We start from the raw sequence: 14,673 nt of genomic DNA on the forward strand, positions 1-14,673 counted from the left end.
ACTAAGGTCAAATGTGACTCATTGTGCTCCCAGCAGTCTTTCAAAATACTTTTCGCAGGATGACTATCACTGTGCCCCTGAAGGTTTACCCAGAATGCCAACATTAACTACACTCTTCTTATCCTTAAAGGCATTTCTCCCATTTCCACCTGTATTGCTGATACTGGAGATGTTTTAAAAGCTCCACTACAAATTCTCAGGGCCTGAGCTTGTAGGACATCCAGCTTTTTAAGGTTTGATTCTGCTGCTGCCATGAACGCTATACACCCATAATCGAATACAGGTCTCATGAGTGCCCAATATATATTCAGAAGTGATGACCTACTCGCTCCCCACTCCTGCCCCGCCAAACACGAAGTACATTGTTGACCTTTTTACATTTATTTTGAACTTTTCCTATATGACTGCTCCATGTTAGCTTTCCGTCAAACCAAACACCAAGAAATCTTATTGTATGAACCTGTTCAAGAGGTTGCTCATATCAATTTTAACCATATAGGAGCAATGTTCTGCCGTTTTGTAAAACAAATGACCTGCGTCTTAGCTACTGACAGTTTGAATCCCCATTTATTTGTCCATTTCTCCACTTCAACTATTGCAGCTTGTATTTTCTTTCCAACATGTGCTACATTGCGGCCTTTTGCCCACAAAGCCCCATCATCTGCATACAAAGATTTCCCCACACTTGGATGAACTTGATTAAAGATGTCATGTATCATTATATTGAACAGCAACGGACTACACACACTACCTTGCGGAGTACCATTTTCCACAGCATAAACACTTGAATATTCTGCACCTACTCTTACTTGTATTTTCCTGTCCAGTAAAACATTCATAACCCAATTATATGCTTTACCACCAATTCCCAATGATTTGAACTTGATTAGTAGTCCTTCCTTCCAGAGCATGTCATAAGCCTTTTCAATATCAAAGAAGACTGCAATCACTACTTCCTTGTTGGTCTGTGCTTTCCTGATGTCTGATTCTAAGCACAATATAGAATCCATTGTATTCCGACCCCTCTGGAACCCACTTTGATATGGGGACAACAGAGCTTTACTTTCTAAGATATATGTTAACCTTTCTGTAACCATTCTCTCCATGATTTTGCATAAATGAGATGTCAGGGCAATAGGCCTGTAGCTAGATGGATCTGAAGGGTCTTTCCCTGGCTTCAGGATGGGCACTATTATCGCTTGTTTCCACTCTGAAGGAAGTTGGCCAGAATCCCACACCCTATTAAACAACCTTAACACAATGACTAGAGAGTTATCTGTCATGTGTTCCAGCATTTTGTAACAAACACCATCTTTCCCAGGAGTGGTTTGGCGAGCACTAATAATTGCTCTTCTCAACTCAAACTGTTTGCATTTCCTTTGTGGTCATTTGTGTTTGTTTAAAGTCATGTTGTGTTTGTAGTACTTTTTCCACTATTCCTTTTCTAGCTATTCTGCTTCAACTTTCATTCATTTCTTTGGGCATCTTTTAAAAGACACCTTTCTTTCTATGTGGTCTCCAGAGTGTGTTCAGTCTGTTGGTCTCCTGGAGGTCATGTTGTGGTTGTCTTACATGTCTGTTTAGTCAATCCATGTCCTCTGTAGTGGCTTTGTGTATATCTGTGGGGTCTAAGTGTCTCTTTGTGATCTGTTCGGCTTGTAGATCCTTCCCTCTCCTCACTTCTCCTCTGTCTGCACGCTTTGGTCTGATGTGTTGCTTCACTGGAAAGCTATCTAATCAATGACACTCTGGTAAGTCTGATAAACGCTGACGTGCACTATGACCCAGACTCTGGGCGGTGGTGGCGAAGTCCATAGGGACTTGGCTTGGCAACTGGAAGGTCACCAGTTAAAGTCCCGGCAAGACCAAGTGCTACCGAGGTGTCCCTGAGCAAGGCACCGTTCCCCACACTGCTCCCCGGGCGCCGTTCAAAATGGCAGCACACTGCTCCTAACACTAGGATGGGTCAAATGCAGAGAAACAATTTCCCCACGAGGATTCATAAAAGTCCATCTTAATCTTAATCTTATCACAAAGGACTAAAGTCACGGTGCCGATTCAACCTGCAGACTGCGGCCTTCCTCTGATCCCAGCCCCTCCTCCTCCTCCTCCTCCTCCTCCTCCTCCTCCTCCTCCTCCTCCTCCTCCTCCTACTCCTCCTCTCTCTCTCTCTCTCTCACTTTAGCACACGTCATAAATACGCAGATAAACATCATCAAGGATGCAAACGAGCAGCATCGTGTACCAGAGCGGCACTCCTGTGAGCACTCTGCAAAAACAAAGACTGGATGAGAGACATTTCCTGATGGGTTTGTAATAAATCACCGTGTTTTAGATTTCTGACCTGAGAAGCAGGTGTGTCTCGGTGGCGTTGATCAGCTGGTTTGTGGAGTCTGGTTGGATTTCCCCGGTGGTGTGACAGGAGGTCAGGGGGTGGTTTGGGCCGTGGTGCTCACAGCACAGGCATAAACAGGTTGGCCTGGTGATTAAACAATTAAACAATGGCTTTCTTTCAGGAACTTGTGCAAGAGGGTTTCACAACAGCATTACAGCCTCATCGGTGCATTCTTTAGAAACCCATTCATGCACATTCAGTTCTACACTTCGTCTTTAAGAACTCTGCACAGATCTCCACTTTACATTCCATTAAAGAACATATTTCAGTTTTTATTGCTTTTAAAAACGAATATTATCAGTATTTTGTTATCTTTTATTGTACTTATTTGGTATATGTATACGTTGTCTAAATATTTGTATGTACAGTATCATTGTTGTAAAATAGTTTTTAAAAAAAACGTAAGGCAATTTGTGTTTGGTAATGATGTCAGAGAAGAATCATGGTAGATGATTTCTGTGTTGTAACAATGCCTTTTGGCAATACATCTCATCCCGTTGGAAAGCCTGTTTTCTTATCTTCCAATGGAACCACATTTGTGAGGAACAAGCATTTGTGGGATGAGCAGCAGAGCTGAGTGTGTGGGGTGCGCCCATGACAAATGTGACAAATCTCCTCTGCCAATCAACAGCTGTTTTTCTGTTGACTCTTGTTTGGTGGATTCAGGGCGTCCCTGGCCAACATGAGGCCCCACGCAAAGTTATATGAAGAGGCCCTCTGTTTCGCAAGCGTCGACGTGCCACACTAATTGCGCTGCATAAGCGCATAGGTGCGCCGCACCCTCTGCAAGGTGAGGCCCCACGCAGTCTGCATGATCGGCCTGTAGGGAGGGACGGCCCTGGGTGGATTGGATGATTGAAAGTCTGATAAATAAAGACATATTGGCAGCAATTGATTTATTAACAACGATTTTGATGATCGACATCTCTTTTTAACCGTTAGAGCCAATAGAATCGAAGGGGAATTTCCACATACACGTTACCATTGAGAAATGAGAGCTATGTGCACGCAGTTTGCCCAAACCTACCTTCCTGTCTGAAAACTTAGAACTAGTTTTATTGCTGATGGATTATCAGAAATAATTTCAAAGTGACACATTGGATTAACCCAGTGGTTCTCAAACTGTTTCTGTCAGGCCCCCCCTTTGGAGAAAAAAACAAGTCGGGCCCCCCCAACACAAATAGTCAGGCTCAGTGGCGGCGCCAGATATTTCTTTTTGGGGTGCTGTGGGGTAGCTGACGTTTCATAGAGGGTGCTCAAACATTTAGGGTTTCCCATTAATGCACCGGGCGCTACAGAGGAATGTTCTACTGCAACACTCCCCACGCAAATACACAGTGTGACAGTTACAATGAAGGCTCGCCGCATATACAGTAGGCAGGCCCGGTCCCAGAACAAAATGACTCATATGCAGTGGCGGTTCTAGAAATGTTTACATGGGGGGGCAAAGGGGGGGCAAGAGGTCATGCCAGGGTGGCATGGGAGGGCGGACAGTACGTGGTATGTTATACTGTATATAACCTATTTATTGTTAATTCATGTCCTAACACAAGTGTTCTTAATGCACAAGAGAAACAAGGTGTTCAGACAAACAATCGGGTGCCCTTTGAGTCCCCCAAGCTTACCTCAACCATTTTAAATGAAAGGAAACTACAACATGTATTTTAAAGCAATTAATTAATGGAACAGGTTGTTTTGCATTACAATGTCAAACTAAATATATATTTTGTTTTGAAAAAATTGGTTTTCTTAGTATTAGACAGACATATTTGCATGTCCTCACTAAGCATTATTACATATTAATTTAATATTAAACAAATCAAAATGGCCAATTATCCCAAAATGTTGCTGCTAATATAATCACATGCTTGTCAACTTTAACTTATCAAAAATAAATTCTGAAAAAATACTTGAATTATCTATGAAATTGCAATATTGTCCCTCAGTTTGTTTCAATCCCGTCACGCCATACCATTTACCCTCCTATTAAAATAATGGATCAGTCCATGTGTGGATCAGTCCATCTGTGATCTGCATTGAGGGAATTACATCACAGAAGTGTCCGTTTCTTCTCTTACCTATATTTCAGTTTTTGTATTTTCAGATTAAGATTGACAAGCTCAACATTTCAACTTATAATTAAGTACACAAATGACATCACCCATCTCTTCAGAGAGCTGAAGGTGACCTGTGCAGCAACACATTTCAATCAATATGTGTCAATACTAAGAGCTGCTAGATTGTGCTGCGGTGATGGAATATGTAAGGAGAATAAGAACATACCATGTGGTCCAGCTGGAGTTTCATCTGCCTCCTGATCCCTGCCTCTGTCCCTCTTTCTGACACTTCATCTTTATTCCTCACATATATTTCTTCTTCTTCACTAATGTCTTCATCTCCTCCTCCTGCTCTGACCCTCCTGGTCTCTTCATCTCCTCCTTTTCCTCCTGCTCTGACCCTCCTGGTCTCGTTAGTGGAAAGTCAGCTCTGTCAACACTGACACAATCTGTACATTACAACGCTCTGTTTGTACATATGCCTTGAACTGTATCTGTCTGCTTTGTGAATATGTATTTTAGTTTCGTTTTTATGTTTTTATATATGCTTTTATATAAGTATCTATGTTGAATGTTGTTTTACTGATTGTTTTTATCTGTTATATGAAATGAATTTTTGTTTTTAGGATGACTTTTAACATCTGTCCAGGGACTACAGACGAAAAATAGCCTGTTGGCTAACTCTGGCGCATTTACAGAAATGTCAATCAATGTGCACTGTCCCTGCCAAATAAATATATATTTAATTAATTTTTTTATTCAGTGAACTCTCTTTTCCTTTTCCTCTTTCTATTCGTCCTGATCACTTCTCATATGTCTTTGTGTTGTTGTTGAATCACTCCTATACTCTGGCCTGCAAGAGTCTACTTGTGAAAAGCACTGGTACAAATGCTTGTATAACTTTACGCGTTAGGGCCATGTAGCCTAGCTAATATGTAGCATATCATATAACATCAGAAAGTATTGATCAAGCGCACACAGGCAGCTGTGTTTGGATCCAGTTTTTACAGTAAAGGATGTATCCTGGTTTCATTGATCTGGCCTCATGGCTGTGATGTGTAGTTTACGTGAATTTAATAGTAGGCTACCGCGTAGTTTAGCAAAGTGATCGATCTCCCAGCTAACGCTGTCTGCGTAGTATTTTGTAACGTCCCAAACAGCGCCCGTCTGTTAAACGCTATCGATTCAAACGGCAGCGTTTTATTAATATTTAGTTTCAAGCTATCGTCCTTAGTAAAAACAAAACTAGTGGAAAGGGAAATGCTCCCAGGAGAAGCTGATCCATAGGTGCTGGGACAGCTCGCTCCCTCTCTGCAGCGGTGTGAGCCGCGGTCTGTGTGAATGCCGCTCTACAGTTTAATGCAGGGCCGTAGCTGCGTTTTTAACGGGCCTAAAATTATATTTAAAATTATTCACTTTTAACTAATGTAATGCTTGTTTTGTTGCTTGAGAAGCTTGTGGAAATAGTGTAGGTTTGTTTTAGTACAGTTTTAGGGAAACAAAAGTTAGGGGGGCAGCTGGGGGGGCAAGGCTCCACAGCGGGGGGGCAGCTGCCCCCCCTTGCCCCCCCGTAGATCCACCCCTGCTCATCTGAGATTAGAGAGGGTGCAGTGGTAAAGTGCTATTTTTAAGTGGTGAGTGGACCGAACACCCTCTAGGGGGGTCCTCACCTCCTCTAGGGGGGTCCTCACCTCCTCTAGGGCGGTCCTCATCCCTCATGAAGTTAAAAGCATCAATCTGGTGCACTTTGAGAGCAAAATGAAGAGATCTATGGATACATCTCTCAGCGCCCATATGAAACAGAACTGTAAACAGATTTACTTTTTCTCTATGGATATTTTACAAATCACTCCCCTTTCAAGACTGAAATGTCTACATGCAGAAGATGGCATCTTTTTACAGGAATATTCCAGCCTATCTCTGTTTTGAAACCATGAGCTGCAAAATGAGCGCCTTACCCCACTGTACAGGCGAGTTGGGTACTTTTTTTAATATACCTGGGCACGCTCTGTTTTGCGAGGTCCTCTGGCACATGCGGGCCGCTGAGGGGTGGCGGTGTTTGGGGCAACGAAGACGGCTGCTCCGCCTCCGTGGGCGAGGCGGGCAAAGCCGGTGAGTCGGGCGGGAGAACTGCGGGTAACGTAACGTAACGGGTCCCCATGATCTGAACTGTTATTACCTGCAGTAGATGCAGTGTTACTGCTGGCAATAAGGGCTGGTTGTTTTAACCATTTTCTGCTGTGTAAGCACCTTGCAGATGACGAACGCACAGCGGCACAGGTCACGCACACCTGACATAATAACGTTACTTACCATTTAAATTGACCAAATAAATGCAGCAGACAATGTTATTTAACCACAATTTATTTTATTCCAACTATATTCTTTTTTATTATTACTACTATTATTATTATATATGTAATTTTTTATTTCACTTTTCAAATGAGGGTGCATAACGACTCAACTGAGGGTGCAATGCATCCTTATGCACCCCCGTAGAACCGGGCCTGACAGTAGGTGTAAGCAGGGGTAAAGTGCTATTTTTATAGGAGAAGACTCTCCTCCACTTTCTTGTTGAAAAAAAACTATATCCATCTATCTATCTATCTATATCTATATCTATATCTATATCTATATCTATATCTCTCTCTCTCTCTCTCTCTCTCTCTCTCTCTCTCTCTCTCTCTCATTGTATATCTACTAAACTAAAGCATACATACAAATACAGAGAGTAATGTAGGCCTGTTATACTGAGTGATATATATTATACACACTGCTCTGCTTTCTGCACGGACCTCTCACTGTAAACATCGCGTCGCGATGAGAGCAGTTAATAAAAAAATATCCAGGGGATGCATGCAGAGCTGTGATTGGCTGAGATCAGTCCGGCCCTGCGTCCCGACTCTTTGAAACATCTCTGTTCCCGGAAATGCATCCACGAAGGAGCCGTGTATGACCGTGGAGGACCCATCAGTGTATCCTCGGTTATATCTCCTCCAGAGAGCCTCCTCGACGCTCGATGCTCGGTCCTCGAAGTCATGGATGTAGAATAAGAACTGGATACAGCGTGGGAGGCGGGGCCTCATTCATTCCTATGAGAGTTGCTCATTAGCGCATGATGACAAAATGGCCCAACTTTTGAGAGAGTGAAACGTCACAGATTACCCTGCATGCCTGAGAAGTACCCGTATGTGCACTCATAGAGCATGCGCCACTTTAACCACGCCGCCCAAAAGGCTCGTTCACATTAAGCACGTGAATTTGCGTACACGTAACAGCACCGCGCGTTCATGACATCATGGTACTGGATTTATATTAACGAGGCGGCAGTTAGCAGCTAGCGGCTAGCTAGTAAATTATGCTAAGTTAACATCAATGGTTATGTACTTTTATATTACGCTGACATCAGGATCTAGTGATACCCAAGCAACAGAGCTTCATTTAGCATGATAGGCCTACTTGTGTGGGTTGTACACATACTTGCCAACCCTCCCGATTTTCGCGGGAGACTCCCGATTTCATTGCCCTCTCCCGGTTTCCTCCCGGGGTCATATTTCTCCCGCATTTCTCCCGATTTCTGACAAAATCTGATTTACTCAGGACTGTTTCCACTCGGACTTTAATACAGCTACACTAGGGTGACCATATTTTGATTTCCAAAAAAGAGGACATGCTGCCCCCAGCCTCAAGATACTTAATGATACTCAACGTTTACTCAAAGATGCCTTATTGTTTTAAAGTATGCCTCCTCTGTATGGATATAAAATTATTATTTATATTATTTTACTGTATATAACAATAATATCTCTCTATAACCAAAGACACACCAAACCAAGGTTACTCAACAATCAACATGCTTTATTATGCCTAGAATTATCTCTGACAAATCTCAAATGCACAAGAATAACTTAAACATCAACCTGTAACAAAATAATAGCTCTCTTTTCAAGTCTTACTGGACAAAAATAAATAACAAAATATATGAAATAGTATAAAATAGAAAATCCAGCTTTAACAAATAATCTCTTTGTATCTTGTCTGCCCGCCCTACCACCGCCCTACCACCTGTCCTCTGGACCCTATCCCCTCAAACCTCCTTCAGACTATCGCTCCTGATATTCTACCGTTTCTCTCCCATTTCATCAACACTTCTCTAACTTCTGCAGCTCATCCAGAATGCAGCGGCTCGTCTGGTCTTCAACCTTCCTAAATGTTCCCACACCACTCCGCTCCTCCGCTCCCTTCACTGGCTTCCGGTAACTGCTAGAATCCACTTCAAGACACTGGTACTTGCGTACCATGCTGCGAATGGATCTGGCCCTTCCTACATCCAGGACATGGTTAAACCGTACACCCCAGTACGTGCACTCCGCTCTGCATCAACAGCTCGCTGCACCCTCGCTGCGAAGGGGACCCAAGTTCCCATCAGCAGAAACACGTGGGTTTGCTGTCCTGGCTCCAAGATGGTGGAATGAGCTCCCATTGACATCAGGACAGCAGAAAGCTTACACACCTTCCAGACTGAAAACTCATCTCTTTCGACTCCACTTCGAGCGATAGAACTATTAACAAAGCACTTATATACTAATAAAGGACTGGCTTATCTAAAGCCAGTTGAGCAGCACTTGAAATGTTTGGCTCTATGAAACCTGATGTACTTTATGATTCTGTTTTCTTCAAGGTTGTGTCTTCCTGGTGGAACGCACTTATTGTAAGTCGCTCTGGATAAAAGCGTCAGCTAAATGTGATGTAATGTAATAATTGTCAATGTAAACAATAAAACAGTAACCTCACAAAGATACTATTAAAAGTGCACTATGCAGTTTTGGATAATTGCCATTAGTGAACATAACATGTGATTACCTAAATCAAACCAAACACATTTTGAGGCACCATGAACCAAAGCCTACTTGAAATGTTTGTAAACACAATTCCAGGCCCGGTCAACAATAATATGAAACGACAACTTTTCACATATTTCTAGCTTCAAACAGTTTTTCCCAATTTCAAATGAAAAGTTTAAAGTTTCTCTCCCACAGCTACATAGCTTTCTCTGTCTGCATAGCTGCATACTTCAATCTTCTTCATCCTCCTTGTCTGCCCATCCATATTTAGCTGTGGAGCTGATCTTTCCCAGCAGTTTTCGGTTGCTCAACAAATAAGCATGAAAGTCTTTGCAAGACATGTCTTTCAAATGGTATTGCACAAATAGAATCCCCTTCAGTGACAGACAGCTGGTTCCTCTCCTTGGTCCACTGGCTCTGCATCAGTGAGAAAACCCTCTCAACATGTGCATTGTGAGAGGAAAGTGCAAAGACAAACTGTGCAATCTTCAGTAGTTCTGAGTAACATGCTTGTGGTCCACTTCTGGAGCACCTGCAGGCCACTGAACTCCTCATCCCCTTTCTGTGAATCTCTTCAGATTGGTGACCTGGTCAAAACACTTGACATCATCAATGACCACCCCCTTCTCTCCTAGGAACTTGATGCAGGCCTCCACATCATTCCACTCTGGTGGCTCACTCAGATCCATCCACGTGAATGTGGAGAACTCTTCCATGGGAGTCATCCACGTCTCCAGATACTCCAGACATGTACTGTACAGGCCTTGCACATCAGCACAGAACTGGTCATATTCCTTACCAAGTCCATCACTACGCTTTTGTGCCAGTAGTCCCTTAACTTTAAGGGACATGAAGTTGTTGCTCTTGCGTTCAAGAAGAATGGTGTGGATGCTGTTCATTATTTTCTTTACCTCCATAATGGAGTTCTCCTCCTTTTCCATGTCTTGAATGTGGGTGTGGAACGCAGACATGAGTGAGTGCATGTGCCAGAGGTAGATCTCACTGAATTCGTTTTCAAAAAACTTCTTGATCACTCTGGGTGGTTTTTGCTGAGACAGAAAGAATGCCTTTAAGGCTGGAAACATCTGTATCATCCTCTCAATGCCTGGGAACAATGACAGCCACCTTGTCTTGCTGTGAGAAAGCATCCTTCTGTATTCAACGTCAACACAATCACAGTACTCCTTCAGGCTCTCAGTGTGCACAGTGTAAATGTGGAAGTACTGGTAGATTTTGAACATGATATTCTCAAGGTCAATATCTATTGTGTCTGCCCCATGATGAACACAAGTATTCAATAAGTGTGCTGGGCAACCCACACCGATCAGAGTGTTCTTCTGCAGCAACCTCTTCAAATTTGCAAACACATTCTTTCCCCTTCATCACGTCGGATTCCTCCAAAGTTTGTGTTGCAATTGTCGCCATACATGCAATGCATTTTTCAGACAAATTGTTTTTTGCCAATGTTTCAATGAGATAATGGTTTCTGCTGTCTCATTTGGTGTGTCTTTAACCTCGATTCATTTTGTTTGCATGCCACCCCTCTTCCAGTCAAAGTACTGGATTATGATTGGGAATATGTTCACTGCTCCGTGGTTACTCCCGTCTGTAGAAACACCACAGTACTGGATTTCTTTGAGTGCTTCATGTGCGACATCAATCAAGTGGGGCGCTATAATAACACCATTGACAATGGCTTCGGTTTTAGTGCGCGCACTACTGAATTTGTTGGCAGTGTCAGAGTCTGGAAATGCTTTTTTTAGCAAGGCACTTGTGCAATCCATAGATCTGTAGCGGTTGTGATGTTTCACAGTGTGAAATGCAAACGCACCCTCCGCTGCATTTACAGCATCCTCTGTTTTGCCTGGTCTAACAAAGAAGTCTGTCAACTTTGCCGACAAACTCTCACCTTGCACAGCTTTCCTGTTTGTCTGTGTCCATGTGCGCTTTAAGATCGCCTGCACCTTTATTGGACACACACACGTATGTGCAAGCTTTGCACACGGTGCACTCCGCCTCCCATTTGTTCCGACCGGGTGGGTACATTTGGAATTTCTTCTGCAATTCATCTGTAAAAGTACATTTGCGCTTTGGCATTGTTAACTGTGATGGTTATTCTCGCGTCCAGGAAAGAGAAGCTTAAAAAGGAGACTAAATGGAGTCTCTGAGATGTTTTCAAATTGGTACTTTAATTCATAAAAGGCGCGGTACAGTCACAAACAGGATATTGTCCGACAGAAAAGCAGCTGTCTCTGGCCCTCGCTAGCAGAGAAAAGAGGCCGAACCGCTCAGGTGCTGCTCTTATATAGTTTCTGCAGGCTCCTCCCTGCGGGCCGGCCCTCCACATCTTAATGTCCGTTGTTACGTTTAAACAGAGGATTCAGGCATTGTACATTCAATACATACTTAAACACGCCTCTTCTCCTCATATTGTCTTTCATCACTTTTCCTTTAACACATTCTAAACGTTGTAGTTAATATTCTAAAAATACAGAAAATACCTCACGGCTGGTTTGGTTTATAGTCATTCCGGATGTTGTCACATCTTACCCACGTCTGTAAACAATAACTTTATTCAAATAAACTATACCTTCATTTAATATTCAGCAATAATAATACTTCTATAGTTGCAGTGTTAAAATCAGTAGGTTTCGGTGTGCATCACTCCATTGTCATTTCGCTACTAAATTAACCTTTATAAGAAATGGTAAACTAGCCACATGCTAACCGGAGATGAAGGATTTTCAGAATAAAAGCTTAACTGGTTGTGCTCAATAATTTTCTGGTTTTTCAGTATAAAACAGCATTTAAACTGAAGGTACATTTAAGGTACATTATGCCATCAAAACATTGATTTTAATTTCTAACAGCATTGTGAATGTGAGCTGCGGTCCGCTCTGTCCCCTTCCTCTGTTTGTCAGCGTAGTTGTAGAGCCGCCCACAAAGCTTCACACTCAGGGATTACGTCACACACGCAACAGAGTACCGTAGTATTCTGTGCAATGCGCCAGTCAATTTAAAGGGTGTTGTGAGTTTTCATAGTATGTTTAATACTTAAAAACGAAAGTTAGTTATAATCAAATATAATCAATTATAGCCTATTCTTGTATAACCCACAATGAAAATGCTTCATATTTTAGGTTTTCTATAGTTACAGTATAAACAAAACAAAGTGGTATGTTTAGGTTGAGTTTTCTTCCTCTCCTCTGGCAGCAGTCCAGAGAGAGGGGGGGGGGGGGGGGGCTTCACACTAAGGGGAGACACATTAAGAGGCCAAAGAGAGTTCATGTCCTTTTTACCTCATATGAAAGGGTGTCTTATCCCATAACAGCTGTGGAACAGGTTGAGGCATGTTCAGCCTTGTACATTATAGGACATGCGCAGTTCTTCACAAATTACGTGAAGAGGAGGAGTTTGTTTTTTTGGGTTTAGGATCCAGTTTTTTTAGCATAAAGAGACTGGTTTTTTGAGAGAGCGAGAGAGGGGGGTAGACCCCTGGTAGACTCTCTCCCGGTAGGCTGTGTGCTTCAGAGCTGGGTTAATAGCTCTCGGTAAGGTCCTTCTAGACGGGGTAAATATCTCTCGAATGTATTGGTTGTTGGCTGAGTGGAGTGATTTGATAAGAGATGTGTGTATGAACCTTTATAAATACCGCGACCTGTGGGGAAAATCTGGTCCCCCGAATTTTGCGGACAGGTATGGGTTTTTGAGTGTTAATCCGCCGTCTGTGTCGGAAAAAACGGTATGAAACTGATGTGAATTGATTTGGTGAATGGAAAGTTGAATGCGCTTTTTATTGTCACCGGTCTTTTTACGAGGAAATACCTCTAAATTCTATCGGGAGAATTTTAAAATGTCACAACTGAAATGGGCAGTTGAAATTAAAACATTTTGGTAATAAATGTAAGACTGTGAATTAAAGTTTAATTTGAACATGATTACAGCACGGTTTTTTTGTTAGTATGATTATAATGTTGTGAGAGAGAAGGTAAAAACCCTGTATTAGTTTGGACCTATTTTTCTTCAAATAAACTGAATCCCACCTGTTGGATTGGGATCCTTTAAAAGACACCTGTGCTCTCCTCTCCTGCGTCAAAGGTAAGATTGCACCCTGCCACACACACTTAGGTAGGAGCACACTCCATTTACTGATATCAAAATCCTTCGGGATCGCTTAAACAGATTAAAAGAGAGTTGTCTGAATTGAAACAGCAGTTAATTGCACCTGGTTCTTCGGGGGGGTTAGGAAGAGGTGAGATCTTGCTGACGTTGGTGGATCTGAGCCAAGCAGCAAACTTACATAGACTCAATAATCTTCGGAAAGGTCAATTAGGAGGTCAGAATAATTTACCGGAATAAATTATCAGGACCTCTCATAACTCTAAACATGGCGCCCAACGTGGGGCTCTGTGAAAAGTAATATTTTTACAGAGTCAAAATACAAGAACCAAAACGACCTAGTGAAAAAAGTCGATGAATACAAATCAGCGAAATACAGGCTGAAAGTCTTGTTAAAATACCTACCCCAAATCCTAGAATATATATAATTAAACCTGAAAGTGTAGTAATTTAAGTTAATACTATTGCACCGGACTGAGGGTTATATTATATCGGATATAGCTGTCTGATTAAAGAAGCTAAAGAAGGTTCATTTTCCCCTAGTCAAATTGAGAAGCCTGTGGTCCCTTTAACACAGGTTTAGGTGGCTAAAGTGAAGTCAGCCGTAGGAGCACTGCTCAGTACTTGTCCAATTACTTTGAAACTTATAGGTAGGACTTGACCAAGAGCTGCGGTTTGAACTTTTGCGTTAAAACATAACGTGGGGAAGAGTTAATGGGAGATTTAATAAAGATAAACATAGGTCTAAAGGTACCTATGCTGTTTAAAAAATTCGAAGCTCGGTAAGTACAACTCTTAGCTGAGGTACCCGCATGTACTAACTGAATCCAGAAAGAGAACTTAGAACCAAGTGACGGTATAGTCGGACTGATCACCCGTCGAGAGTAAAGCCTAGGAACTTGCATGTGTATAAAAGAGTGAACTTGAACCCTTTAATACATTTTTGTGTTGTTTTTTAAACAAACAAACAAAAATAAATGGCGGACGAGGTTAGAACGCAGTTTTTAATGACTCGGAGCCAACCACACAGGGGGGATACACAGAAGCAAAATCCGGAGCTTCTGCCCGCCCTGGTCAGCTTAGCCCAGACCCACGGGCGTACCGCGACCAAAATACTTTCCTGTCAGACTACCGTTTGACAGAGAGCAACAAGCAGGTGGTATAATGTTTGAGACCCTATCTCCACCATACAGGGATAAAAGCTCAAAAAATGCCATTTAGGAGTATCCCATCTACTACTCCTAGGGAAAAAAAAAAA

Source organism: Gymnodraco acuticeps, unplaced genomic scaffold, assembly GCF_902827175.1.
Source record: "Gymnodraco acuticeps unplaced genomic scaffold, fGymAcu1.1, whole genome shotgun sequence".
Classification (NCBI taxonomy): domain Eukaryota; kingdom Metazoa; phylum Chordata; class Actinopteri; order Perciformes; family Bathydraconidae; genus Gymnodraco; species Gymnodraco acuticeps.